This window comes from Brienomyrus brachyistius, chromosome 2, assembly GCF_023856365.1.
Source record: "Brienomyrus brachyistius isolate T26 chromosome 2, BBRACH_0.4, whole genome shotgun sequence".
Taxonomy (NCBI): Eukaryota; Metazoa; Chordata; class Actinopteri; order Osteoglossiformes; family Mormyridae; genus Brienomyrus; species Brienomyrus brachyistius.
Genome location: NC_064534.1, coordinates 21,532,617 through 21,559,229, shown reverse-complemented (window position 1 = coordinate 21,559,229; position 26,613 = coordinate 21,532,617). Strand labels below are relative to the sequence as shown.

The 26,613-nt window shown below is 46.7% G+C and overlaps 1 protein-coding gene across 5 annotated transcripts in view; it reads right to left on the bottom strand.

The window, feature by feature from the left end:
• arvcfb (ARVCF delta catenin family member b) overlaps positions 1–26,091 on the bottom strand; it is a 123,711-nt gene extending 97,620 nt beyond the window's left edge. For all 5 annotated transcript variants that reach the window (XM_048994103.1, XM_048994193.1, XM_048994131.1 and 2 more), the window contains exons 1-2: positions 25,794–26,091; positions 25,416–25,557 (exon numbers count right to left, since the gene is read on the bottom strand). The gene's annotated coding sequence lies outside the window, so the exon portion shown is untranslated. The remainder of the gene's footprint in view (positions 1–25,415; positions 25,558–25,793) is intronic.
• Positions 26,092–26,613: the final 522 nt, after the last annotated feature.

The window sequence follows — 26,613 nt, the reverse complement described above, 5'->3', positions numbered from 1 at the left end:
CACTATCTGCCGTATGGAGAGACTGTTAGTGTTGTGCTACAGTAACACTTCCTGCAGTTACAGAACTATGGCTCATGCACGCATCTGAAGGTGCTTTGCTAGCCAAATCAATATCGACACCCCAATAAGGAGTAGGTAGTGCCTTGGATTCCCTTCCTCTCTTCCATTTGCATCCTCGTGCCAACATGCAATGCACAACGTGCAGCACAGTCCCTTCCTGACAATGTAGCGGAATGGGCGACTTCAATATTTTATTTATTTGGAACATGTTAGTTTTGGAAAATTGTAACGTGGTGCAATCAATAGTTACCTGCAAAATTTACTAAGATAAGGTTGACATGTCAGGTGGCAACACGAGAAAACTTGTCTTTTCAAAAAAAAATTAAAATAAAAAAACAAAGATGTAGAGTATGTTCTTTTAGGGTTTGTTATCGTTTACATCTAGCTTTTGGTTTTGTTTAATTGAGGAATTAGCATGGTTGTGCTACTGTTCAGTATCTTAAAATCCGCCATGATGATATGGATACTTAAGTCATATCGCCCACGGTAACCGGTCCTAAGATTTCTCAAACAGTACCCATGATGCTTTGCTCAACATATGACGTTAAATTGACGCAACGTCAGCCATACCTGCCAAACCAACGAATGAGAAAAAACTATTTGTCGTCACTTTCTGACCCAGACAACCCATTTCCGGATTGAGTGCGAGCGATGCGAGTCCGGGCTGTGAGGAGGAAAGACAGCCGGCTGACCCAGATGAGTCCATGAAAGGCTGGGATGCTGTGGTGAGAATCTTTGGCAAGATTATGAAGTTTCCTTCAAGGGTCACACTTCAGGAAACTGCTTGTCGCAAGGCCAGCGATACGCATGTCCTCAGCTGCAAGACACAGCATGGCTGTGGACCTGGCCATTGATAGACCCCTTTTACTGAGGTACATGCCCCAATATTTATGTGCTGAGCCCCAGTAAAATCTCATGTTCAGCTTTCAAACATCATATGGGTAACAGGGGGTGGGGGCTTGAGCCCCAGTGGAGCTTCGTGTCTAGCAACGCCCCTGGCTGTGGAGGAACTCCGAACCAGGAACAGCAGCACGGTTACCTTAGCCAGTACAGTCGTGTGCCTTCGAACCGAAGTCGTGGTGTGAGGCCCAGCAGGCATCTGTCAGGCCCTCCTAACTCCTGAGGCTGAAGGTTGTTCTCATGAATTAGGGGGAGATGTTAAGCTCCTCGCAGGTTCACATCCTCACGTGTGACATTCAGTGACCCAGTGACGACCCAATTTAGCTACATGTCTGCGACAAGCACCTCAGCACAGTGACAGCCAGGACCACAACACACTTCAGATAACGGTGGCAGTTCGGCGGGGGGGGGGGGGGGTTGGGCGTTTAACGAAATGCATTTCCTCAGATTTCCAGGGGTCTGTGTCAGGCTGATGGGAACCAGGATCACCCCTCCCCAAGAGAGGTGAGAGGCTTGATGCCCCTAGATGAATGTGATACAGGTGCACAGTTGCCATTAAGAGAGCCCAAGGGAGATTGTGTTTCTGATGGGGCACTGTGTCAGATTCCACCTTACGTTTCCCTTTGGGGAGTAGGTGGCAGAGTAGCATCATATCTCCACAATGCTGGTTTGACTCCTGCCCCATGCAAACATTTCCACATGTAAACTTACTCCAAACTTCTCCAGTTTTTTACATCAGTTCTGAGGCATGCTGATCAGGTAGGCCGAGGGGGCGTAATTCGCTCTAAATTTTGTGTGACACTGAGCCATGTTACACTTCCCATTCCAAGGTGTTCCCTGCCAGGGGCTCCTCGATCATCAGGACCCTGCATCAGTTATAGTAAAACTGACAGAAATATTCTAATGAATTCTAGAAGCTTCTCCTGTCACCTGAGATTCTGTGGGTCAAGACTGCCAGAGACTGGTGTACCAAAACGAAAACCTTTAAGACAAAAGTCCGTCCTGCTCTCACATTAGCTAGATTTTAAATACTGTGACCTAGTTGTCACTGCTAACTACCTTCATTAGAACAGTTATATAAGCTAGTTATCAGTTATATTATGGTAGTTAGCTTCTATTCATTTCACTAATACACTTCCGCTAGCTAGCTTCCATAAATTTCATTCATATTTTCCTGTTGAGTGGCCTCCATAAATTGTAGCCATGTTGTCCTGCTAGCTAGCTTCCATAAATTATTGCAGTCTTCTCCTGCTAGCCGGCTTCATCACCTTGACTCCATAACAAACGGGGTTTTATGCCACAGTAATTTCTCATGGTTTAAGGTCATGTTGCACGTACGACTGCATCCTCCGTGCCCTAGAGACACAGCAGTAAATTCTCTTCAGACAATTAGAGCATGGATGCTAATCAGTAATCAGTACCCAGAAGTAATACTCCGAACACACAACTGTAGTTTGATTATATTGTAAAATCCTCTGACACAAGAAATAAAATTCACTGGCAGTGTGTTACAGCTTAAGCATGTGATTTACCATTAGTCAGTGCAGTTTTGGTTAAGATTACTGATTACTAGTCATAAGTTACACTGATATGGCTAAACATTAAAAGTATTGTTAACAGCAGTTCACACATTTTTATAACGTGTTCCACAAAAGGCTGCCAAACTGCCCACCCCACCCCCAACAGACCTGTACTCATACCTTAGGGGGCGGGACCGCCCATTCATTCTTATGGGCATAACCCTAATCCCAACTATGACAACCTTAACCCCTACCCAGCACTAACCTTAACCATAAGTAACCAAACAAAATACAAGACTTTTGGCATTTTTAGTTTATTTGGTTGACACCAATCTTTATAAAATAGAATTTCCCCTTGTGAGGACCGAAAAAAGTGCCCCACGACATTGAAACAACAGGTGCTTATCACATTGTGAGGATACTCGGTCCCCACAATGCAATGTATACCTGCACCACACACACATATGCACACATACACAGGAGTCTTTTTAATAAAACATTTCAGTTACACCACTCCGAAAATCCTACAAAAAATCTCTCCCTGTACTTGAGTTGGCCACTCTTTTGTCCCAAGTCCAGCTCAACTGTTACCAACCTGAAAACTTCTCGTACTGGAAGTCCTCATCAGGCTGGAATTACCCTGTGTCCTACATCAGCAGGTTCTGTTTTTGTCTGAACTCACCCTCTGTGTGAGCCACAGAAAGGTGGGTAAGTAGCAGGGAGGTCCACAAGTCCTCCAGAAGACCATTCGGAGATTGCTCCTGGATGAGACTCACAGATCTGTCCTCCAAACTGGCCAGTGATTACCAGAAAGGTGCCATGGCAACAGAGCGCCCTTCCGCCTCTCGCCCGACCCCAGACAGTTCCCCCGCTATTCCGGGGCATCCGTCAGCTTTGGAACAAAGAGGCTCCCCAGCTGTGTATGTGTGTGGCTGGGGGGGGGGGGGGGAGGGATGACAGCATGGGTCACTTAGCCACTAGCGCCCTCTAGACATCACTCAGAAGTACAGTAAAAGGGGACATGGTCTGTTAGGGGAGAGTATCTGAGCAGGCCACCATCAACCATACATACTGACCGATGGCCGGCTTAAAGACAGGGGAACAGTCAAATGATTCTGACTACCTTAACAGGAGCCCTAAAAAATCTGGATCATAATTTGATGGGTTTCAGTTGGGGGCCCAATACAATATGCTTTTATGGGGTGCGAAATCTCTAAGATGGAAACATGAAACATCAGAGGAAAATGAATGTCAGTATAGCGAGCCCACAACGGTTAGGCTGCTGCAGATGCGGCAGTGGGCAGCGCGACACCTTGGCTCCCAGTCCAATTTCACAAACAATTCTAAGTATTTGAGGGCCCATGTAGTGTTGGCCCCCTGAGTCTCACAGGATATCCATGCCCCTACTGCACCCCAGACATGAAGGAAGCAGGAGAAAGCACCTTGAATTTAGGGTCACATTATGTTGTCTAGACAGGATAACCAGACCTCAAGAAGTGATCTATGAATATACACATTTCCCTGTTGGTGTGGAAACCTCCGCAGCCTGTACTCTAAGCACATCCACATCTCCGCACATCACGTCTGTTGTCGTCTTCACTTTCAACCAAATTCCACTAGATAACTTGACCGAAATAGGTGGTTAACCAGGTGATCGACTGGTTTTTGTACACCCAGACCACGCGGCCTTTTCCACATGCATCTTTCCACGTGTTGCGGAGCCTTCTTCCTGGAGCCATCGGGACTGATGTTTAGTCACATCAGGCAGATTTATATGAAAATGGGGGTTTGGCTTGCAAGGTCTCAGAGCCAGTATCGTTCTCTAAGGCACCAGCACCACGTTGGTGGAAATGCAGCTTGACTTTTTCCCAATCCGGCACTGGTTCCATGCGTTTCCACTGTAAAAAAATGGCTCCGGGCCAGAAAAAAAACAGCTCCAGCACGGCACCACAGAAAAGCTGGGCTATGAATTTGGCACCATAATGTCAGCAAAAGTGGGACGGGCTATCCCACCCAAACCAAACGCATACCCGGAAAATTCAATCCATAAGTGATATAGTTAGTCTAATAACGGCAGTGAAACTTCCGCCAATGTAACATGTAACATTTCTGTTCTGTTCTTTGTTTAAACGAGTGGAAACGCAGGCTGGTTCTCAAAAGACAGCAAGCGAGAACCAGCCCAGCACCAGCTCCAAGTTGGTGGAAACGAGGGTACTGTAATAGTAACCAATCAGAGGCCTGCTCCGTTGCTGGACATTAGAAAACTGTATTACATCATGCTTCAAGCTGCTTACCTCCTGATTCACTAAGTAAATCTGAGCATCGAGCTTTTAAAGTGACAGGAGGAATCCTTATTTTTTGTTTGAAGCTATTCTGTTCCCACAGCTTTCCTGTGGCTCAAATCCTCCTAGTCCTCCGGCCTCTGCTCACTTACTCGACCTTGGACGAATTCCAGCAATTGAAGAGGCGTCTCTCATTTCCCACCCCGACATCAGAGCCTGTCATTAGCAGAGAGCTGCTACGCCTCTCGTGTCAGTAATTGTGAGTAGTGGAGCCTCTCCATCTTGTTTTTGGCTGACGCGCTCACATTTCCCTCACTAGGGTGTCGGAGTCCTCGTCGGCTCCAAGTGAAAGGCCTCAAATCAATACATGTCGCAGCAGAGAATGTAATCTCTTATTACACTCAATAGCACTATAAAAATGATGAGCCCTAATCCATGTTTCTCCGGACGGCTTCATTCAGTAATTGTGTGAGATTCCAGACCGATAGCTCCGTCTGATTGCTTGCTCAATAGTTCACCACTCTGTCGGGGGGTTGTAGTGAGTCAATTTGAGATTTGGGTCATGGAACAACCAGCGAAGAGCTTGGTATGGGCAGAATTGGGGGCAAATCCACACACACACACACACACACACACACACACACACACACACACACACACACACACACACACACACACACACACACAGACGTTCTGCATGCTTTAAAGATGAGAATGAACACATTTAAGCTGTGCTTTGGGCTGCCAGGTGAGGGGATTTTTAAGTGCTATTGTTTGCGGGGATCCCCTCCCTTTCCACGACGTCTACCTTTTCAAGTTTGTCTGGAATCTCTCTCACTGTTCCCACAAAGACAGCAAAGGTTCTGTCCCTCATGCACACAAACACATCGAGCAGAGAGAAATCAATCCGGTAATTGTGTTGAAGGATCCTTTGCTTTGTGGACCGAGAAACGGCTTTACAGCCGCCCCCTCAATCTGTCTTCCTCACAAAGAACAAGGTTTTCATTTTGTCAGCAGTGGACTTGCCGTTCGATCGGGGTCGCGTCACGCCGAAGAGTTCCTGGTGTCGGGTCATGCTTGTTGCCCTCACCAGTATCTGTGGAAGATGGTATTTATATCTGCAAAAACTGCAGGTCTCACACCAAGAGCGAGGCAAACGAGACAGACCTCGCATTTAACGGGATTTCGGTGCTCGTTTTATCTCTCTGCAACGATTGGTGAACTAAAAATGAAACACCTTCTTATTTGCCATATGCATAAGTACAGGTATATTGGATGGCTTCTTTTTGCATATTCCATCTTTCTCTCCTTTGACACACGTACAGGTTAGAGTAAAGCTTGGGATCTGAGGGCAGGGTCAGCCATTTATCCGGCGGCCCAGGAGCATTTCAAGGGGTTTATAGCCCTTACTCATGGGCCCATAGTGGAGATGTCACCAGGGCCGGGATTCGAACCAGTGACCTTCTGATCATAGTCACAAAGGCCTAACCCACTGAGCCCAACATCACCCCCTGAGGAGGACTTTATCGGTCCCCTTTTATCTGTTTAATGTTCCCTACATGGTTTCATTTCCACCTACCGGCCGACCCGCCCGCCCCGACAGGCCGATGTAGGAGGGTAGGGCCAAGCTTGCTGTGGATTATTCATGCGGCAGAGAAAAAGGCCCATTTCATTTCATGCTGCTTAGTTTTCTCACAATCACACACTGGGGTTTTAAGGACTCTGTGACAAACTCGCAAGGCCTGTGCTACCGAGCATATCGATCCCAGGAACGCCCTCCTTCCCAAGAGAGAGGAGTCCTTTTCGCCTCTTCCCAATGGGAGCCCATCTATGAGGTCGAAATCGCTGTGTCCCGGTCGTCGTGACACTCCCTTGTTTACTCGGACCGAGGAAAAGTGGAAAATTGTCCTGGACACAGCCAAAGCAGCTCGTCCCTGAGGTAGATGGTGTGACAGCCATGCAGGATCGATGACAAACGCCTGGCACTTTTGCACCCACTACTTCCCCCTCAATCTGCGTCTCCTCACAGGCAACTTAACTACTAAATGTACCATCACTCCTGGCTCCTCCATCACCAACAATTAACTGATAGCCCCTAATCCCCCTTTTCCTCAAATCGACCATTCAACAACCCCCCCCTTCCCCCCGATCCACCACCTTCCCAAATCTTCCCCAAGCAGTTAGGAATGGTGCATCATGGGACTTATCATCATCCCTGGGGCAATTTCACTGTGCTGCATTCTCCTTCATCCCTTCGAGGGTGTGCAGTACAAGGTGAAGGGGACGCCGCTTTGAGTCGAGCGTGGAGGTGGTGAGGCGCCCCAGGCAGTGCCCCCCAGCCAGAACTGCAGAAATGTTCCCCGATAAAGCACCAATCAGCCGCCCTTTAAATTATCTCCGTGTCACAGGAGCTCTGGAAAGTATCTAAATATGGCGGGAAATGAGCAGCCCTTACCGCCGCTATAAACGGGCCGGGGGGGGGGGGTATGTGTGGCCGCAGGAGCAGCTATTTAAAGGCAAACGAGAAAGAGGGCAGTCATGACCCGGCCAGCTTAACCCACTCCAGCGGCGGAGGGAGGGAGGCCTGCACGTCTGCTCGGCCCTCGTGCCAGCCAGCCGGAATCACCACAGCATTCTCAAACTGGAGCGCACTGCGCAAATGTGTTTCTGTTCAGTGGACTGGATTAGAGATCCTGCTTTCCTACACTCTACGGGTATTAAATGACCCTAGTCCAATTGAGAAATCACAGATATCTATAAAGACAAGGCATTGCCCCTACAAAACCCAGGCTAACAAACAAGGATGAAGAATATTTACATTTTACACATTTAGTAGACCACATTTGTCCAGAGCAACATACAAGTGACGCAAAGAGCACATTTCAAATGTACATGCTGTAAAAAGTTAACTAGGCATAAGTGAAGCTCGGCTTCCAGTGAGCAGCTTCCAGTGAGCAGCTTCCAGTGAGCAGCTGTAAGTGGTATTGGGACAGGAGCTACACAAAATGCTGCTACAAAGCAAGTACCTGAGAAGATTATTGAAATATCGGAAGTGCGAAATAAGAACATTCAGGAGACATAAAAAGGCATCAGGCCAGTAGTGACAAAGACACACAAGCTCATTATGGTCAAGTCAACTTTCGTTCAGTACACACAGAGCTGGCGGAGGAGTTTAGCCAGGAACGAGACTCAGGGAACTTCGCCTTTCTACTGAAGGCTCTGTTGGATCTCCTCACCATTTTCACAACAGCAACAGGTAATGGATAAAGAAAAAACTGAATATTAATCCAGGGTTGGCTGCATGGGAGTTAGTAGCCTGTAAGAGCACTAACGGGTTAAAGGATTCCTGTCACATCAGAACAACGGGGCAGTGATAAAGCACATCGCTCTCTATTTAAAACGGCCGACAGAGACCACAGGAAGCACGATATGGGCGGGACAGCAGGCTGGCAGGAGCTCAGAGCTCAGCCTAAATATAGGCCACATGCTTTAGGCTTCAACTGCGAGTTGATCTCATAGGATGTGAAGCTGACCGGGGGGGGGGGGGGGGGTGGGGCTCACAGTGGGTGCGGGTCCATTATGAGGGGGGCGCACAACTGCATTTCAAAACCCAGCAGGGCTGGGGAGAGGCCCGAACTGGGGAGTGGGGGAGTGCTGGGTGGCTTTGAGAAAGACGGCCAAACACGGGCTGCTTGGCATCTATAGGACAGACATGTTTCTAGAACATTCTGAAGGACGCTGTTGACAAAGACCTTCTGGCACACTCCTACGGCACCTTCCTGGTCGGAATGCATCTTCCCAATCGCTTACATATTCCCAAGCTGCCTCCGCCAGCTCCAGATATGGGGGCCAGCATTTGTGAGGCTTGGAAACCATTCCTAGGTAGAAATCCACACACAGGAAACACACTGCAAGCTGTCAGACACCCCCCCCCCCAATGACGGATGGCGCTCAATCCGCATGGATTAGCAGAGGCTCCCAGCCTAGGGAGAAGTCATTGGGTGAAGATTTCCAAATGGATAAGAAAAGGAAATAATTACTTCGACAGAATTCCTCTTTCAAGATCTCAGGCAGAGAAGATCAATTTAAAACTAGCTGAAGCATGACCTGTAGCTATTTAAAAACGACTCACTGATCTTCCAAAAAGAACGTCAGTTAACGACCAAGATGACACCAGGCGAAGCACAGCCGCAGTTTGGCAAGAGCCAGTAAGAGGACGTATTCGAAGAACATCAGGGACAGTCAGGACGTACGGTCTCTCCCAGAAGTGGCAGACTGTCTGTTAATTGTGTCCACAGCTGTTCGGAGACAGACAGGCCTGTTAGGGACCTGAAGTCAGCAGTGAGCCTGACAGAAAATTTAAAAGTGATTTTCTGCCCTTTCAGAGCAATAAGTTCCAACTGTCAAAAAACTAAACTTCAGTCACTCGAAAAACCTGCCCATTTCAGGACAGCGCAGAGGTAACTGTCTATACTGGTGAGGGCACAGCGTGCTCTGCTGGGAACATGATTGACACCATAGCGACACAGAGGCGTTGGCCTCCATGCGGAGCACTACGACAGATACGAGAGAACCTGTCGGCTTTTCTGCACGAGATCAGGAGCGCAGGGAAAATTGGGAGGCTCGGTCCAAGCGGAATGCCCGCAGCACGTATTTTGGCCTAGCTGCAACTTTAAAGAGCACCACAGACAAGTCCAGAGAGGCAGAAGACACACATTCCATTTCAAAACAGCAAGCGGATCCCTCCTGCCCTACATGGATCCCCAGCGGGTGTCACAGGCCCACAATGTGGGTCACTTTGCAAACAGAACCTGATGCTCACCTTCAGAGCCCAAACCAGATCACGGTTCAACCAGGATTAAATTAGGCAATATTAGGCACTGAGATGCAGAGAAAATTTACCAAAATTTACTAAGACCTGAAGAAAGAGGACTAACTGTTGCTTTAGCAAATTCATGCCACACTGGCATCCCATGCAGGGTGTACCTCAGCCCGGTGCTCTATGCTGCCGGGATAGGCCCCCAGCAACCAAGAGGTTAGACGAAGGATGGATGGATGGGAGCATTTTAAAAACTGAACAAACGTCCCAAGAATTTGTCCCCAGCCTTTGACCCCCTTTACTGCATGAAACACTAACATTTTAGCTGCACCCCGTTCTGCATCCGTCGCCAATGCTAACCCAGAACTTCGCTTCCAAGGCGCACAGATGTGTGCAGTGGAAGGCACGTCCTGCTCAGAATACAACCGTAATCCCCAAAGGAGCGCTTAGCACGGTGTCTTCAGCCTGGGACTCCCTCGTTTTACTGTGCACTGTGTCACCGAGGCCAAGCAGCAGGTAATTGGGGTCACGTTGCTCGCTTGTCGTGTGTGATTATTTTCAGGCGCGTCTTACAGAGCAAAGTGGGCAGAACATCTGGGAGGTTTAACGGCTGGTTGGGGAAACATGTGTCTCGGGTGAGATGAATGGCAGAGGGGCAGGGGCTGGGCATTATCGCAGCGACGCAGCAAAGCTACTGGATTAAGGCGCTCCCCCAGGTGTCAGCGGCCCCAGCCCAGGCGGGAAATCTCAGTCTGCAGGGAACGGGGCGTGCCCAGTGATTCAGGCACCTCAGGAGGAGGAGGAATTATTCAAACGAGAGGGTAATTCATTTCAGCTCGAGTTCTTCGCGGTAATGAATAAAAAAATAAATAAAGCCCGAGGGGAAAAAGAAAAGGAAAATTCGTGCTGCTTTAAAAGCGGAAAGTGTAATTTTGGTTCACAAGCGTAATTCAGGCGTTTAAATTTGATGGTGTTATTGTCCATCCTTTTTTGGTTCAACGAAACGATTTTGGACGCACACAGACACACAAATGCGCATACAAACACGCGACTCGCCTGTAACAGGAAGCAAACCCTCTCAACATGAAAGAAACTCTCGGAAACACGAGAGTGTTTGGGTTTCTGCTGACGCATCTGGAATTCAGTGCGTGATCTTCTGGCACCTAAACCTTTAGAATCATGGAGCTGGGGGGGGGGGGAGCCAGCGGGGCATTCCTCAGCTGGCTGAGGGGAGGGTGGGTGGGCTGAGGCCTTGTTAAGCATGTGCTGGAGAGGGGGGGGTCTAAGGAATGTAGATTTGCACCAAGGCACCTCTATCCTACTGTTGGCGCTTAGCAGGTCCATCACATTAGGAGGTGAAGGGTCAAAGGTCGAAGGCCAAAACAACAGCGCTTGGGGTAACGGCACTGAGCAGGCCACAGGTTCTGAAAGGGTCCATTTCTGCAGTGACTGGGAGTCTTTTCTCAATCTCCACAGGAAACAGGCCATTCATACATATAAAAGGGCACAGCAGTCGGGGGGGGGCAGTCCAGAGTAAATACATTTATATTTATAGGGAAAACAAATATAAACAACCCCAGGCACAAACAGTGACTCCTGCATTTTTGCCATCAGATTCACGAGGGGACATAGAGCGATGGCAGCTCCTCCTCTACAGCAACAGCCCCCCCATCTCCCCCCTCCACCAGCAGCTTCACAGAGTGCTTTACTGGCACAGCACATGAACACCAGCGAAACCACAAAGACCTGGACTGCGGAGCTGCACTTGGGTGTCTGACAGACACGGATCATACTGGACGCCAACCAGCTGAGGCAGAGGATGGCAGCCCCTCCCCTCCCCCGGATTTGGCCGAGACCGATCCAGTGAGACCGATCCAGTGAGACCGATCCAGTGAGACCTCTTCACTCACAGCAGTCAGCATGGTGGCGAGCGAACAGACATGGCTTCAGTCAATTTCAGCCAATGAGGCTCGAGTCTGCAAACAGCTTTTCGAACCCCCACACCAGGCCTCCGCCTCAGACACATTTTCTCCCCCACACTCCTGCTTCCAACATGCTATGCAGAGACACCATTTTTAACCGAATAAGATAAGGCCGGTATGGTACCCAGTCCTCGTGCTGATAACGGTAATTGCATGTTTGGCATCACCTGTGTGAGAATCCCTGTCTAATGACGCCCTGCCAGTGGTCCTCACAAGTACACACGCTGCTTCTACAGCTCAGCATAACGCACTGTGGAGGCAGTGAAGTCTCTGACCCAAATCCTTCAGAACTGGTGACTGAGCGGACGAGATCCGGAACAGCCAGTCTGTGGCGATGAATCAAAGATGTTCCAGTTAGTCAGAGGGAAACTGCAGTACCAGAAGGTTCCAGAATGACAGTCAAACAGCAGTACTAGAAGGATTCACACAAATTACAGAAAGCCTAAAGGTTAGGGAAGCGCACTTGTGATTGAAAGGTTACTGGTCCGAATCCCCGACCAGCAAGGTACTGCCCCCACGCACTGCTACCTATGTGCTACATAATAGCTGCCCATTGTCACATATGGGTTAAATGCAGAGTTCCAAAATTATGCTCAAAATGCAGTACCAGAACATTCCAGATACAGACAGCGAAGATGCGCTACAGGACAATTCCAAGTACTGGCAGAAGGGAGCCACAATGCTAAAAAGCAGCCCTGTGATGTGTTCACCACCACGCCCCCTGCTGGAGCCATTGAGTCTGGGACAAAAAGGGCATACGCTCCTGGGAGGGTTCATTTCTGAAAAAGTGGGGTCAGTTCCGGGTTAAGGCCATCATCCAGGTGGCGAAATTGAAATCATTCTGCCGACTCTGGGATTTGAACCAATGACCTTCCAATCAGAGGCACAGCATCCTAACCTGCTGAGCTGCACACTGCCCCCCCCCCCCCCACAGGCTGCCACTGAGCCAGAGGATACAGCAGCCATTACATCAGAGGAAGTGCGACGAGGAAGGGGAGGAGCCCACCATATCCCATTCTCGGCACACCTCAGGTGCTCTGACCATCTCTGTCCTCCTGGCCATCAGTGGCACCGAAGCCCTCAGAGACTTGGCGTGCAGAGAGGCGGATGTGGGGCCCCGAGGCAGGAGGCTGGTGGGGGGGGGGCTACGCTTGTGCCTGGGCCCTGAGCCCGGAGCGGCCGGGCCCAGCGCATGAAGCGGCGCATTGATAAAGCATGCCGACGGGACAGGCCCACCTTGGGCAGTGGTCCCACGCCGACAGCGTGCCTTTCATCCGCTGCCAGCACCGGGAAAGAGCCAGTGGACCTGCGGAGGATTATCTGACAGCGTCTTTATAAACGATCCTGCCTGGGCACTCAGCGTCCAGATAAGGGGCACCGCCGGGCGACATGCCCAGAGACAGGGGGGCAGCATTCACAGCTTCCCTTTCGGATGATGTCGTCCGAGGGGGGTCGTTTCTAGACTGGCGTGTTACCCCACCTTCACCTACAGGCCAAACAGCAGCACCACGGTATCCAAGGCGACCTGGGTCGTCTGTCATTGAGAAACACAAATAAAGAATCTGGAACACATACTGAAACCCAATCTTGCAGTTTGTACCCCCCAGGGGATGCTCCCCGGGTCAGACCACACCCTCCCTGTGGTGAAGCAAACAACAGAATAAGACTAACAGTAGTTAACATTCAACACTCGCACAATAAATCACAGCTAAAAGACTCCTTCTGAAAGTATGACACCTCACACCACAGAGCAGGCAGTGTAGCAGTGTAGGCAGTAAGGATGGGCTGTTGGGAAAGGAGGGTTGTGGGTTTGCATCCCACAAGTCCCGTTAAGGCAGTTATCATTGTTAAATTAACATGCAAGATTGCTGGCCATCCTACCTGGTAGCAAAGTCATGTGAGCCAAGAGCAGGACTTTGAGTATAAAAATCTGAACCTTATTTCTGAACACTTTTCATGGGACTAGGAATCGCGTCTCCCTCCTGCCTCTCAGACTTGCATATGATCACAGCAGAGCTCTCCTTATCCGGGAAGCCGCATTCAGTTACAGCGTCTACATTAGAGCCCCAGGACAAGAGCATCATGTACGCGGATTAACACTAATACACTGCTGGTACTCCTCCAGCTGTACTGCGACGGCCTCTAGCCCTCATTCCACAGCTCCTCGCGCGCTAACCACTAATTACCCCTTAGCGGCTGCAGACACACACCGGATAAAGGCCTTTAACCCCCAGATAGTGGCGTGTGTCCACTGCACATGCTCAGTGAGGTACCACAGAAAGTCTTCGGTGCTCCAGAATACGCTGTTAATCTTGGTGCAGCAGCATGCAGGAAAAAACAGCACATTTAACGGCGATAAAGGTTTTCCTGCTTTTAAGTGACCTCTTTGTACCGACCTGCTATCCTGATCACGCCGCACAACCCAAATTAGTCATCCTCCAAAATTTGGAGTAATTAAGTGGCTTCCACTGAAACAGAAGAAGATCAATGGTGGAACCTAAACAGACCCACTCGGTCCCGGGGCAGAGCAAGCACACAGCTGACGAAACAGGCATCCCTCTGGCCTACTGCCTCGCCCACAGCCCCACAGAGTTTGATTAGTTGTACTTAAGGCTGTTCCTCTTGTAATTGCACATGTCGTTTTGTTAACGAGCAGAGATTAGACTCTCGCCCCATGGGACCACCAGCTGGGCTTTCAGGACACACATTTCCTGCAGCGACGATGACATCATTCTGTTTATCGGGAATAAACGACACAGCAGTATGTAGGCACGCTAACACGCAATGAGGAGGCACTCTTGGGGGGGACCGACGCACTGCTTCCCATTTCAGGCACTCACACCTAGACCCTAAACTCAGCCTACATGACGAAACCAACCTTGAACGGGAAACTAATCTGTAAGGTGATCTCAGGACTAAAGCTGCTCCACGGTTTTTAAAACTGCCAGGTGTCAAAACTCAGGAGGGCAAAAGGTAATAAACATACTATACGATCACAACAAAACCCACATGCTAGATCATCCACCGGAGCAAATGTCAGGTTTTTAGTCATCGGTCACACGTTTACTGCGGTGTGGGCTCTACACTGCAGCCCGGCCCGCCCAACCAGGGGACCGTCTACAACAAGACAGAGAAACTTGGTTTAGGCATTCAGTCTGTGATGGGACAAGAGAATTTGATTTAGCTACTGAGAAGACCATACTTGAACAGGGAACCAAGAAACAAGGACAGAGGAACTTTACAGAATGGAGACAAAGTATAAATGTTTAGCAGAAAAACAGTGGGGGTTTAATTACCTCCAGATTCATGCTATATTTGGACTGGCATCGACAAACAACAAGCCGTCAGGTAGGAGATAAGCCTGTCAATGGAACCCATGTCCGTGAAATTAAATTCACCCCCCCCCCTTCTGAGAATTTTAACCAGGATGTTTTCAACAGTTGTGGCTGAAGCTTAAGCACTCTATGGGCCCTGCTGCCCCGTGATAAGAGGATGTCCTGGGGGCATCAAACAGTAAAGCTGACAACTGCCCGCTCAACCGAGTCCCTCCAAGAATTAAACACAAAATATCTGCCCCTCAAAGAGTTAACAAGCTTTGGGCAGGAAGACAAGTACGTCAACACTTTAAAATCGGATGGAGGGCTAAGGTAAGGCTCGTGGCCAAATACACTCAGCGTCCACTTTATTGGGTACACCTGGTGATTAATGCAAACAGCCAATAATGTCGCTGCATCCAAATGCAAAAAGAATTAGAAAAACAGGAGGCCTGTATCAGGCAGGCGGATTTCTTGATTAGCTGGATAACTTGTCGGATTTAAGGTAGTCTGGGCTAAATGTAAGTGAACAAAGATAAAGTCCATTTAAACTGGGGTACCTTAAATCCAACAGGTTATCTGTGTACAGGCCCAGGATGTAGAGCTTCAGTCACTGTGCGGTTAAGCATTATAGCAGTTAGCGCAGTGATCCATGTGATTCAAATTGTGGGATCACTGGAGGTGCTAGACGGGGTGGTTCCAGCGTCTCAGACACAGACCCCTTCCAGAGACGCACACGGAGTTTACAGAGAATGGTGTGACGAAGCAATGAGATGCAGTCAGTAGCAAGTCCCATGGGTGCGAATGCCCTGCTAATGAGGGGTTAGAGGAAAGTGGCCACACTCATTACCGCTAACAGGAAGGCCATGAGTGCAAAAACAACGGCCTAGTGTGTGTGTGTGCAGAAAGGCATCCCCAGACACGTCGACCCTTCAAGTGGTTTGGGAGACGAAAGGCTCCTACCTAGCAATACGTAGACTAATGAAGTATATAATCAAGAGAGACCGAGTCAGCCTGCTTGGTGCACTGTCTTCAGACCTCAGTTCCATGGTCAGATGGGATTTGTGAACCAATGGTCAAATAGTAATGGGCACTGCGATCTAGTCAAAACTGGTGTCTTGTGCTCTTGGTGTATCATCTGGAAACACAGGGGGGAGCAGGAGATCAAACAGGAGCCCCTGAATGTGCAGCTGCTCGTTTAGATGTGCAGAGGTGGAAGTTAGCAAGGAAGTTGGGGGGTGGGGGGGGGAACAGGCACGCTCTATATTCCAGGCCATGTGGACACAGGGCTCAGCCTGCCTGAAAATATTATCTTCCAAAGTGGAGATAAAGCTATTTTGTTTTTCACAGCCAGCCAGAATCAGCGACCAGAATCTTTTGGCTTCATTTAAATTTCAAAAGGGTTATATTATTTTGTGGCCAGTCTTCTCCTTTACAAGGAGCATGGCAGACATTTTGAAGCCTGAGGAATTGTGTAAACAATGATATGGACACTCAGGAAAGGTATGATTACCGACGACGGCTTTCTGTTTAACAATGAGACAGTCTGGGATCCAAACCGCCCTGACTTGCAAATGAGAGGAGAGCACTGTAGAACACTTAATCCCCCAGTACAAAGGAACACAGACGTGTGTGTGTATGTGTGTCTGTGTGTTTGTGCGTGTGTCTGTGTGTGCGCACATGCACGCCATTGCAGGAAATTCTCTGCTGGACTAATTGCATTTTTCTTTTCCCCACAGGAAGCGATTTCCTAAGCGGCAAAATCCAGCTCTGGACGTCGTCTATATTTAACCGCAGACTGAAGAAGCCTCTGCTCTGTATTTCCACACCCAGACAAAGGCGAGTTAGTTCCTTTGCAGGAGGGATGGGTCAGAACCGGAGCCACGTTGCCATGCCAGTGGGGGTGAGATGGGTCCAGCAGCATACCAAGTGCCTCTGAGTAAATAAAGTGAGGCTTCCCAGCAGGTGTCGGCCTACAAAGGGCGATTGACCAAACCTTGCCGAGGCTGCCTCTGCCCCTTGGCAGCGGTCTCCACGCACCGCACCAGCTAGGGGCCATTACGGAAATTCGACACGCCTAATGTGAGCTAAATATGAATAGAAATCATCAGAAAACATGCAATTAAAGTGCTGAAAAGTGACCACTGACTGAAAGAGAACCGAACCTACGTACACAATCAGACAATCCTCTTATTATTCTGCAGAATTACAGAGATAAAAGTCAACCTGCTGTTTAACACACATAGATTAGTACAAATGTTTTTCTTCTGGGTTTTGTTTCAGCAGGATAAACTGGGAAACAGCCTCTATTGAGAGAGAAAACTCTGCAGGCTGATAGAAACAAGTCAAGTGTCAAGTGGCGGGAGTGCAACGTAATCAGAGGCACTCATTAGCATGTGAAACGCACTCACAGCCAGCGCAGCTGAAAAGGAGCGCATTCCTGCACCATTGTCCGGCGGGAAGCATGGCTGAATGGCAGCACTGTTGGCTGGCAGGGCACGGGTTCCAGAGCCCGGCTCTGAAAGGCGGGGGGGTGGGGGCTGCGGCTGGGGCCGCTCAGAAATTACCAGAGAGCTGGATAGCGAGGATGAAGCTGGAAGCGCTGAACCTCTGTCAGCAGTCAGCAGGTCAAAGCCATGACACACGGGGTTAGGTAAAGCTTCCGCATCCCATTCAGGAAGAGGAGGACGCAGAAAGAGCGACTTCTTCATGGGGTGGTTAGGGTCAGGGTTACTTTGTACCAGCACCTGGGTGAACAGCCCAAAAATGGCTCAAAATGTGACCAAAATGTGGACCCTGAGATATGAAAAGTCACACCAGGTGCAAGCACATGAAACCCAAGGAAAACGTTGCATTCACGGTGCAAAAAAAAATACGGATTCTGCTGCTGAGCTAAAAAGAATTACCCATCTATGTCATGATCGAGTTTGTTTACAGAAAGGGCCTATTATCAATATAACCGCTGCGACCTCCTTTTAACCACCAGCAGCGACGGACTACAGTGCGTCACACCTTTCATGTTTGTTATGGGCCGTCACATTAACACGCCGCTAACCCGTCGAGGAAAACGAGGTAGTCAGTAATCCTCACAGCAGCAGAGTTACTGTCGCCCCAAAAAGCCTTAAATCCCATAATATGGTCGTGTTCATGTCCTGTGTTTTTGTGCTCATTGATTTAAGTATAAATTTCGATAGATCAATATTGTGAAATCTTAATCCCACACGGTAATAAAATAAAAGTCTCGCTTTAACACAAACACAAAAAGGAACCGATCATTTTAATCGCTATTACAGTTGGGTATGGGCGGTCTTATTATTTCAAAAAATAAAAAGTGACACAAATGTTCTCTCATATACATTTTATATTTGTCGGGGTAACAACGCAAAGGGAACGACATGCCACTTCAGTTAGAAGCGGCTATAAACTCGGGAGGTTCGTTCAGGCGGAGAAGAAAATGTGGACAACTCACTTGCGGCTCGAAGGACAAAACAGGGTTTATTAAACAGAAAAACACAAGAAACACTACAGAATAAAAAGACCACGAGGGCTCAAAAGTAAATGGGGATAAAAAAAAGTAATTACAAAACAGGGCAGGTAAACAGGTAGGTAAGTAATATCCAACATACAACAAAAACAAGGAAAGGGCTGAATACAAATGAAAACACAGAGACTAGAAAACCGATACAACTGAAACACAAGGGAACAAAATCTACAAAAACTACAGAAACAGAGGCGGAGGGATTAGAACAAAAGACAGAGGGGATCCCAGGCACCTAACAGGCTGACAGGCTGAGAGGGAGCAAGGGAAACCACTAAGACTGACAACAGGAGGGACGGGATGACCAGCGACGCCTGCTGGCCAAACAGAGAAAGGACACAGAGTGAAACAGGAGCTGACCCTGACAAAGGCATTTTCATTTCAACAAAAAAAAGCAGATTTGAAAACTTCAGTCAGCATCTGGAGTGAGATTTATGTACGTAAGAGTTTCATTACATTGTAAATAGTCTGTACGGTTTGCCCCAACACTTTTGATGTAGCTAATTTTAGGTTTATAATGGAATAATATAGATTTGCTATACGAGTCTGAAAGCGTGAGTTTGCAACCCTGAAAACGTACATTTTGTTTCACCTGAATTGATTTGTATAAAAAAATAAACATTCATTTACACGGTTGTTAAAAGCCAGAAACTTTGGCCAACATGAAATCATCAATAAATTACATTTATTTATGCAACGTTTTATAAAAAGCACGTTTGAAAACTCAGTTTCACGATGTCAGGACAGAGCAGCCACTCTCTTAGGAACATTACGGCTCTTTGGTTGAGGGTGTTAGATTTGCTGCTGTTATTAACACTAATGACACATTAGCGCAAACAAAAGGGCTGCATACGCCAAAGTATGTCTTGCTTGGATTAGGGATCCAAGCAGCGTTAGCCACAAGATCGCTATTGGTTTTCTTTTTGCCGGAATAGTTCTCATTAGGACCTATTACTTTATTTAACTTAACACAGTCACAGCTTGTGTGACAGATTTATGTTCGATTGTTCAAATTTAAAAAGGAAAGAAATACATGATGGAAGCAATTCACATCCTTGCATTAGAATATAGACCAGATAATATTTTGATGGTATCTGATGTGGTAATGCTGTGTCATATTTTAAATCTATTACACACTGAATACTAAACTGAAGCTTGACATAAATGATAATCGCAAATCGAATCGTAAATCGCGACACGTCAGAAAAATCGCGACAAGATATTTTCCCCAAATTGTTCAGCCCTAACTGACAAGAAGGCCAGCTCATTGGAAATGATGTCACCACATGCAGCAACCACCTGTATCCCAGGCAATTCCATTATCATGGCACTTTAATGGCATAGGATAAGGATGGAACACCTTCAGAATGCATTTCCTCCAGTTCCAGAGTAGGACTGACACCACCTTCACATTTTATTTGTTTATAAAAGCAGATGCTTTTTATCTGAAACAACGTACAATTGAGAAGGCAGGGCTAGACAATCCCTGGAGTAACTGGGGGTTCAGAGTGACAGTGAAATCACTCTGCTGACCCTGGGATTCGACCTGACAACCTTCCAATCACAGGCACAGCCTCCCAACCCCCTGAAACACACACCATCCCCACCTTCAAGGCTCACTGGAAACTTCTGGTACGTTACTATGGCACTAACCATACCTCATTCTGCTAGGATATGAGAGAACGTGCCAAGTAGTTCAGTATATCTAGTTAAATGGCAGATGTGTGTGTGCTGTGTTTATTAAAGTAACAACACCACCGTGGTCTATGACCAATCCCAGGCCAGGTAGAGGGCTAAGCTGTGCTACTGGACTCCAAACACCACTCTAGGTCTGGTCACTTACATGCAAACTGAAAGGACTCTGACAAATGCCTCTCTTTTCCTCCCATACAGGAAACATTTTAAGGCTCCGGAGTGAAAAAAAATGCAAGTCAAAATCATGAATAGCAGTATGAGATGCATTTCACAACAGTTAAATTACATCACTGTAAATGCAATGAAATTTCAGAGATCCTGGCTATTGGCAGGGTTGCAGGCCCATATTAATTCATAATTTTGTTAGATGATAATTTTTTCATAACAGATCATTTATGACGGCACATTTCAGCCACACACTAAAAACACCAGACTTGCCTGCACACACTGTCATCAGGTATTATTATTAGGCTGTCTAGTCCATGTTCTTGTCTTATGTCCGGTTCCTCAGGCCTCCCAATGAAATGGTCATGCTCTGACTGTTCCGATCCTCCTGTGTGCCACGCCCCCTCATTTACCTCGTGTGGAATTCCCTTGTTATCAGCTGTTTATAGTTGTGTTAATTGATTCTGTGCATTTAAGTGGGTTTCTGTGAGTGATTCCCCAGTCCGGTCACTGACGTCAGTCCTGCTTGCTGCTCCGTGTTCCCGATTGTGTTTACCCTGAATACATTCTATGTTTCCCCGACTCCCTGGACTCCTGCTCCTATTTCCCCGCTCCGTGGCAGCGTGTTCGACAGAAATGTTCAGTGCTGGGATGAATCCAGTCATTCATCTTGTTTCTTCTTGTTCAGCTTTCCAAGTATTATGGTCTTCTCAAAATATACTCAAAATTGCATTTACTGATGCCACAAGACATTGATACGCGCTCTGCCCTCCTTTTACACTGTTAGAGCTTCTAGAAAGAGTCACAGGGAATAGCATATTCCGAATGCATTCTTTGTTCTTGGAGAAGTGTCACCTTTGAAGATGAGCGATTGAGCCTTTCCTACTCATTTCACAAGGAAACTAGTACTATGCAAAAATGGAGGATTCAGAAGTAGAATATTAAGAAATCTGACAATTAAACCACAAAAATGTTACTACGAGCTACATAATAATGAAGAGGGTTAGCCTAGATCAAAGTAAGGACAAATCAACAGTCTCCCTCAACTTCGCACGTTCAATGTAACTAAACCTAGTTCTTTCATGCCAGTAGTTTTATTATGTGGGGAGATGGATCAGACACACTCAAGATCCCGGACACCACTGAGCGTGATGCTCACGACACAATTAATTATTCATGAGCCGGCTGGAAATTCTCTTACAGATCTGTGGTCACATCTCTGTGACCTGAGGTTGTATAATCTGTGGGGAGTGGGGTATTTTAAAGAGGAAGAAAGAAATAAAATCGATAAATCAACTCTCGGGAACATCAGTGCAGAAGCTCGTAAAAAAAGTCCTTCACAAATGAAAACCAGAACAGTCTTTGTCATGTAGACAGATTTAAACCCAAGTCATTGGCTTAATTCCGTCATGAAGTTACAGCTCGATTGGAGCAGGCAGAACAAAGGATCACATGCTGCATTAGCTTAAAATGTGACCGTTATCTGTTTGATAATGAGGCATGTCCACACAGAAATACAGATTTTTTTTCCAGATTAATTTCATCTTTTACTTGCATTGCTGAGATGTTATCAGGTGGGCTTAGAAACCACAGACATGTCCCTTCACCAAATCCAGCTCTGCAGAGTATCGTAAAGCCTCACAATGCACCTTCTTCACTGGCTACTCACATGGAATGTCAGGTGACGTTCAGCTCAGGGACTGGAGTGCTTTTCCACTCCACCAAGCACGGTACTTTTGCTTTTCCATTGATTTCTGGTCGGAGTACCAGAACCGAAAGTTCCAGCACCAAAAGTTCCAAACCAGCTTCTTTGGTGCTTCAGTGCTTCAGGGTGGGACTTGAAACACTTTCTTTGTCAATTGATTATGCAAATCGCCTGCCGATGAAACACAATACAGACACCGCCTCGGAAAGAGTTGTGAACTCAGACAACAAATGATAAACGGAGTAAAAAAAAAAAAAATGTAATTGCGATCTGGTCGGAAGAACAGATAAACAAAAAGATCAGGATAGCATGACAGGAAATTTTTGAAGTATTTTGTTTAAGATACTAGTACAGCACAGTAAACATACAAGCTAAATACAAGTATAAACGACTGCCTAGACATATTGTGATCTGATCACTCAAACCACTTGCCAAGTGGTCCGGGACACATTTCACCACATGTCTTTTGTACTGTAATTTCCATTATTGTTACGGGGCAGTAACAAAATCTGAACTGGTCAGCTGGGCACCTTGGAGATGCCCGATAGACACAGATGTAAACGGCGATGCGTCTCGGCTGTCTGCTTATGATCCAATCGCCCAAGACACACTTTAAAGCCAAATGTAAACAGGGCCGAAGACTCCAAGATCTTTAAGCCGCGCTGGGACTCTGGCAGCCCTTATTTGTTGAATCTACACCTAACTCGACCTGTAGCTCTTTCCCAATATTAACTGCATTAACATTCAGTACATTTACATGCACAGCTAAGTCGAGCTACGGTTATAGCTCCACTACGCGACTTAATCGACTTATTGACCGAAGTATGTCCAACTCTGCTACAATAGGTGGCGATATGGCTCCTGTCAGCTTGTTAGTATTAGGCTTTTTCCGGATGACCGGTTACGCTACATAGACGGAAAAAAATTCAAATTTATAATAATGGATGTCATGCCCGGCTCGTCCGATCCTCGCGTGTGCCACGCCCCCTGATTATCCACGTGTGCCTCCCCAGTCATGCCCAGCTGTGTCTTGTTATTTCGCCCTGTCCTTTGTTCTATATCAGTCCACGTCTTGCCCCTGGGCAAAAAGTCCATCATTGATGTTAGTTGCTGTCAGATGTTTCCTCGTCGCTGTTTCCCTGGTCTCCCTAATAAATCCCCAGTTTTCCCCGCCTTCCGCCTTCCTGCCTCATCCTTGCCTGCTTCCTGCCCGCCTGTCTGCCCATCCACTCCCGCGAAACCTGACAATGGATGCATGGACGAATTAAGTGGCACAAGCTTTAACTGCAATCTGGTTAAAACAGAAACACAGAGATCAGGATAGCATAATAAGAAATAATATTTGTATAATATACTATGATAGCACAGTATGGGAAAAATTTTCAAATAATGCAATGTGATTTTCTTGTAATAAATATTGGGGTATTTATGAAACAAAAAGGGAATTAACATAAATGTCTCACCGACCCATCAAGGACTGATTTAAATGGCAGGGATGAAAACCATTGTCACTGTCTCAGAGAAAGCATGGGAAAGCAGAGAAGGTAAAATTTAAACTGATTTTTAAATATATACTAGATGATCTTAAAAATGAATAATCGTTTAAATGGCAAAACTTGCTAGGTTTTTGTTGTCCTATGACAGGGTAACAATGTTTTGGCGACACTTAAACTCCCTGGTTACAATATCCGAGCCAAACTGAAAAAGGCCATTCATACTTCAGTATATGCATATCCACTTTGACCTTACAGTGTTTCCTTTTTCTGCAATCAGGAAGTTATGGCATCTGAATCACCCACATCCTGTAATACCCATGCGACACACACCTCCCATTCTTTCTTTATTAGCCTCTCAAGGTCCAGTTGCACACAAAGCATCAGCTTCTCATGCACACCATACGAGTTTGAGAGGGCTTAGAGAGGGCTAATCTCCGTCCAAACATTTTCTGTAGCCACTTGTCACTTGTCCTATTCGGCATCATGGGGGTCTGAAGCCTATGAGCACAAGGCAGGGAACAACCCAGAATGGGTTGCCAACCCACTGTAGGGCGCACACACACCATTCACACCTGCAGACAATCTGGTAACTCCAATTAGCCTCAGCATGTTTTTCGACTGGGGGGGGACCGGAGTAGCCGGAGCAAACCCCACGACAACACAGGGAGAACATGCAAACCCAAAACACATGGAACCCTGGCACAGACTCCAACCCTGGTGCCAGAGGTGTGAGGCAACAGAGGTAACCACCGCAACACCCCTGCTACAGTCTACCATACCATCTATTTAGTAAACTACACAGAATTAAAATATGCTCTTAAATATGGACAGAATATTATTTTTCTTCACTAAATGAACCATCGTCCTGATGCTCTCAGGGTCATTTACTGAAAAAAAATAAGCACCATAATTTGTTTGATATGAATTAACAAGATATAGCTGGCGAAACCAATGGTCTAATTAAATGACCATTAGTTCTCACGCAAAAGCTACACATGAAATGTATTTGTACAAATTATCATTTCTTTTAGTGTTTATTTTTCCCTTTGAATTTCCCATTACTTATAGGTAAGTTTCATGTATTGCTATGGTTCCAAACATACGAGACCAATGGAGTTAACTTCATTTATGAGTCGAGCACGCAGCGAAAGTTTACAACACAAAAGCGCACTTGTGGAAGTGTTATTTTTAAATGAGTATAAGGATCATATCCATTACTGAAAGTCAAATGCTACACTGTACAGTTATACTCAGACACAACCATGCTTTATACTTATTACGCCGCACTAGAATAAAGTAGCTGAGTTGCTCCGTCTTTATTTTAAAAGCGTCCATGCCATGGGACAGACTCGCAGCAGGTGTGTGAACCTTTCCTCACTGCCATCGGTACCTCGCCAAGTCCGTGCGATTCAGGCTGCAGACCCCCCCATGAAGAATACTTAACGTGCGGCTACTGAACTATTTCATTAACGCAATATTTTTACTTCAAAGGACTCGATGTAAAGCTGGACATTTGAACAGCCGAACCCGAACCGCATGGGAGATCGCATTATGGTCCCACGGGGCGAGAGAATAGACACATTGTTCCACAACCACATATCGCATTGTTATCTAGCAAGCCAGCTAAATCCATGGCACCCATACTTTGTCACCGGGGGGGGGGGGGGGGGGGGGGGGTTATGCATTCGCTTATTGAAGACACGCAGACAGTGAAAATGTACGACAGTAGCCAGGCAATCCTATGGACGATGAGGGGAACTCCAGGGAAGCCCTGCAATTTCTCCTTTCTTGGCATAGTGGGGGAAAAAACCTCAAATCACCATGACAATTGCCAAGCGTCTGCACAAAGGTGCCTCTCCGCATTCATCAGAAACTCGGCCGAAAGCCCCAGCAGCGTGCACGGCGAAACTACCACGATTGCGCCTCTGTGTTTCCCTACCTTGTGTCCTGCTCTCGCCTGGACCCAGGGACGGAGCGGACCGTGTAGTAGTCGGTCTGATCAGCGGATCCCCCCTCCAAGGCGTTTCGCACGCACCCCGGGGTGTCTTATAACTGGATTATGAGGCTCTTGATGGGAAAACCTGTAGGAAGAACAGATATGATTATAGTTCTGATACTTCTGCAGTATAAAACTGGTCCAAAATGACAACTTTATTATTATTAATAGTAATTAGTTTAAATATTGCACGATCGACAATAGGATTTAAGTTGTATGTTTCACTCTGTAGCTGTATACCAACTACGCTCTTTTACTCAACAGAAATATTAACTCTTGGAGTTTGCAGTCAATGTGCAAGCGAATATATGCAAGCGATACCTGTCAGTTTTGTGCAAACGTTTTAGATTCGTTAACGAGGATGCGTCAGTACCGCACCAAACTGTAACGCGGTTTGCTGGATCTCTAATCCCTGTTTTCAGATTGTGGATTAACAACAGAATGAACTATTTTCAGGTGGGCATTTTCTTCTCCATTATAAGAGGAAGCATTTAGAATAAGATTGAAAAATACAAAGATTTCCTTGATGAATTATAACGCGAAAAGTATTTAGATAATGGGTGTAAACGATTCTACTGGATAAAACAAAATTTAAATATAATGTAAATTGTTTTCCTCGAATAAATAGAATAGAATAAACCTTTATTATCCCACGAACCATAAACCAGTAAACCAGTGCCTACCGATCGCCTATCAGTTCAGCCCTCCTGAAATCCACGTTAAACACCACCAACACAACCTAGATACCAAATACGACTCAAGTCCCGCCCAACACCGTTACATTCGGGTAAACTTTACCTTGATTGGTCAGATTGCGCTGCCAACCAAACCATACATCAAATCAACCCAATTCTAGTCTTAAAAAAGATGCCCGTCTCAACACGATCAGTTGTATTTATACTCCTGTATCTGAAAAAATAATTTTTGTTTCTGTTATAGTCGCCTGTAAAGGTCAACTGGAAAATATTGCAACAGGTCCGAAGAGGATCACCACAAAAATAATTATAATACTGTAAAGTATACCTAAATGTATATATTGTAGTAATTTCGTACAATAAATGATCTACGGCGCGGTTGGGATTTGTAACTTCAGTGATCGATACTTCGTTGAGATTCACCTCTCTTAATTATGACAACTTGC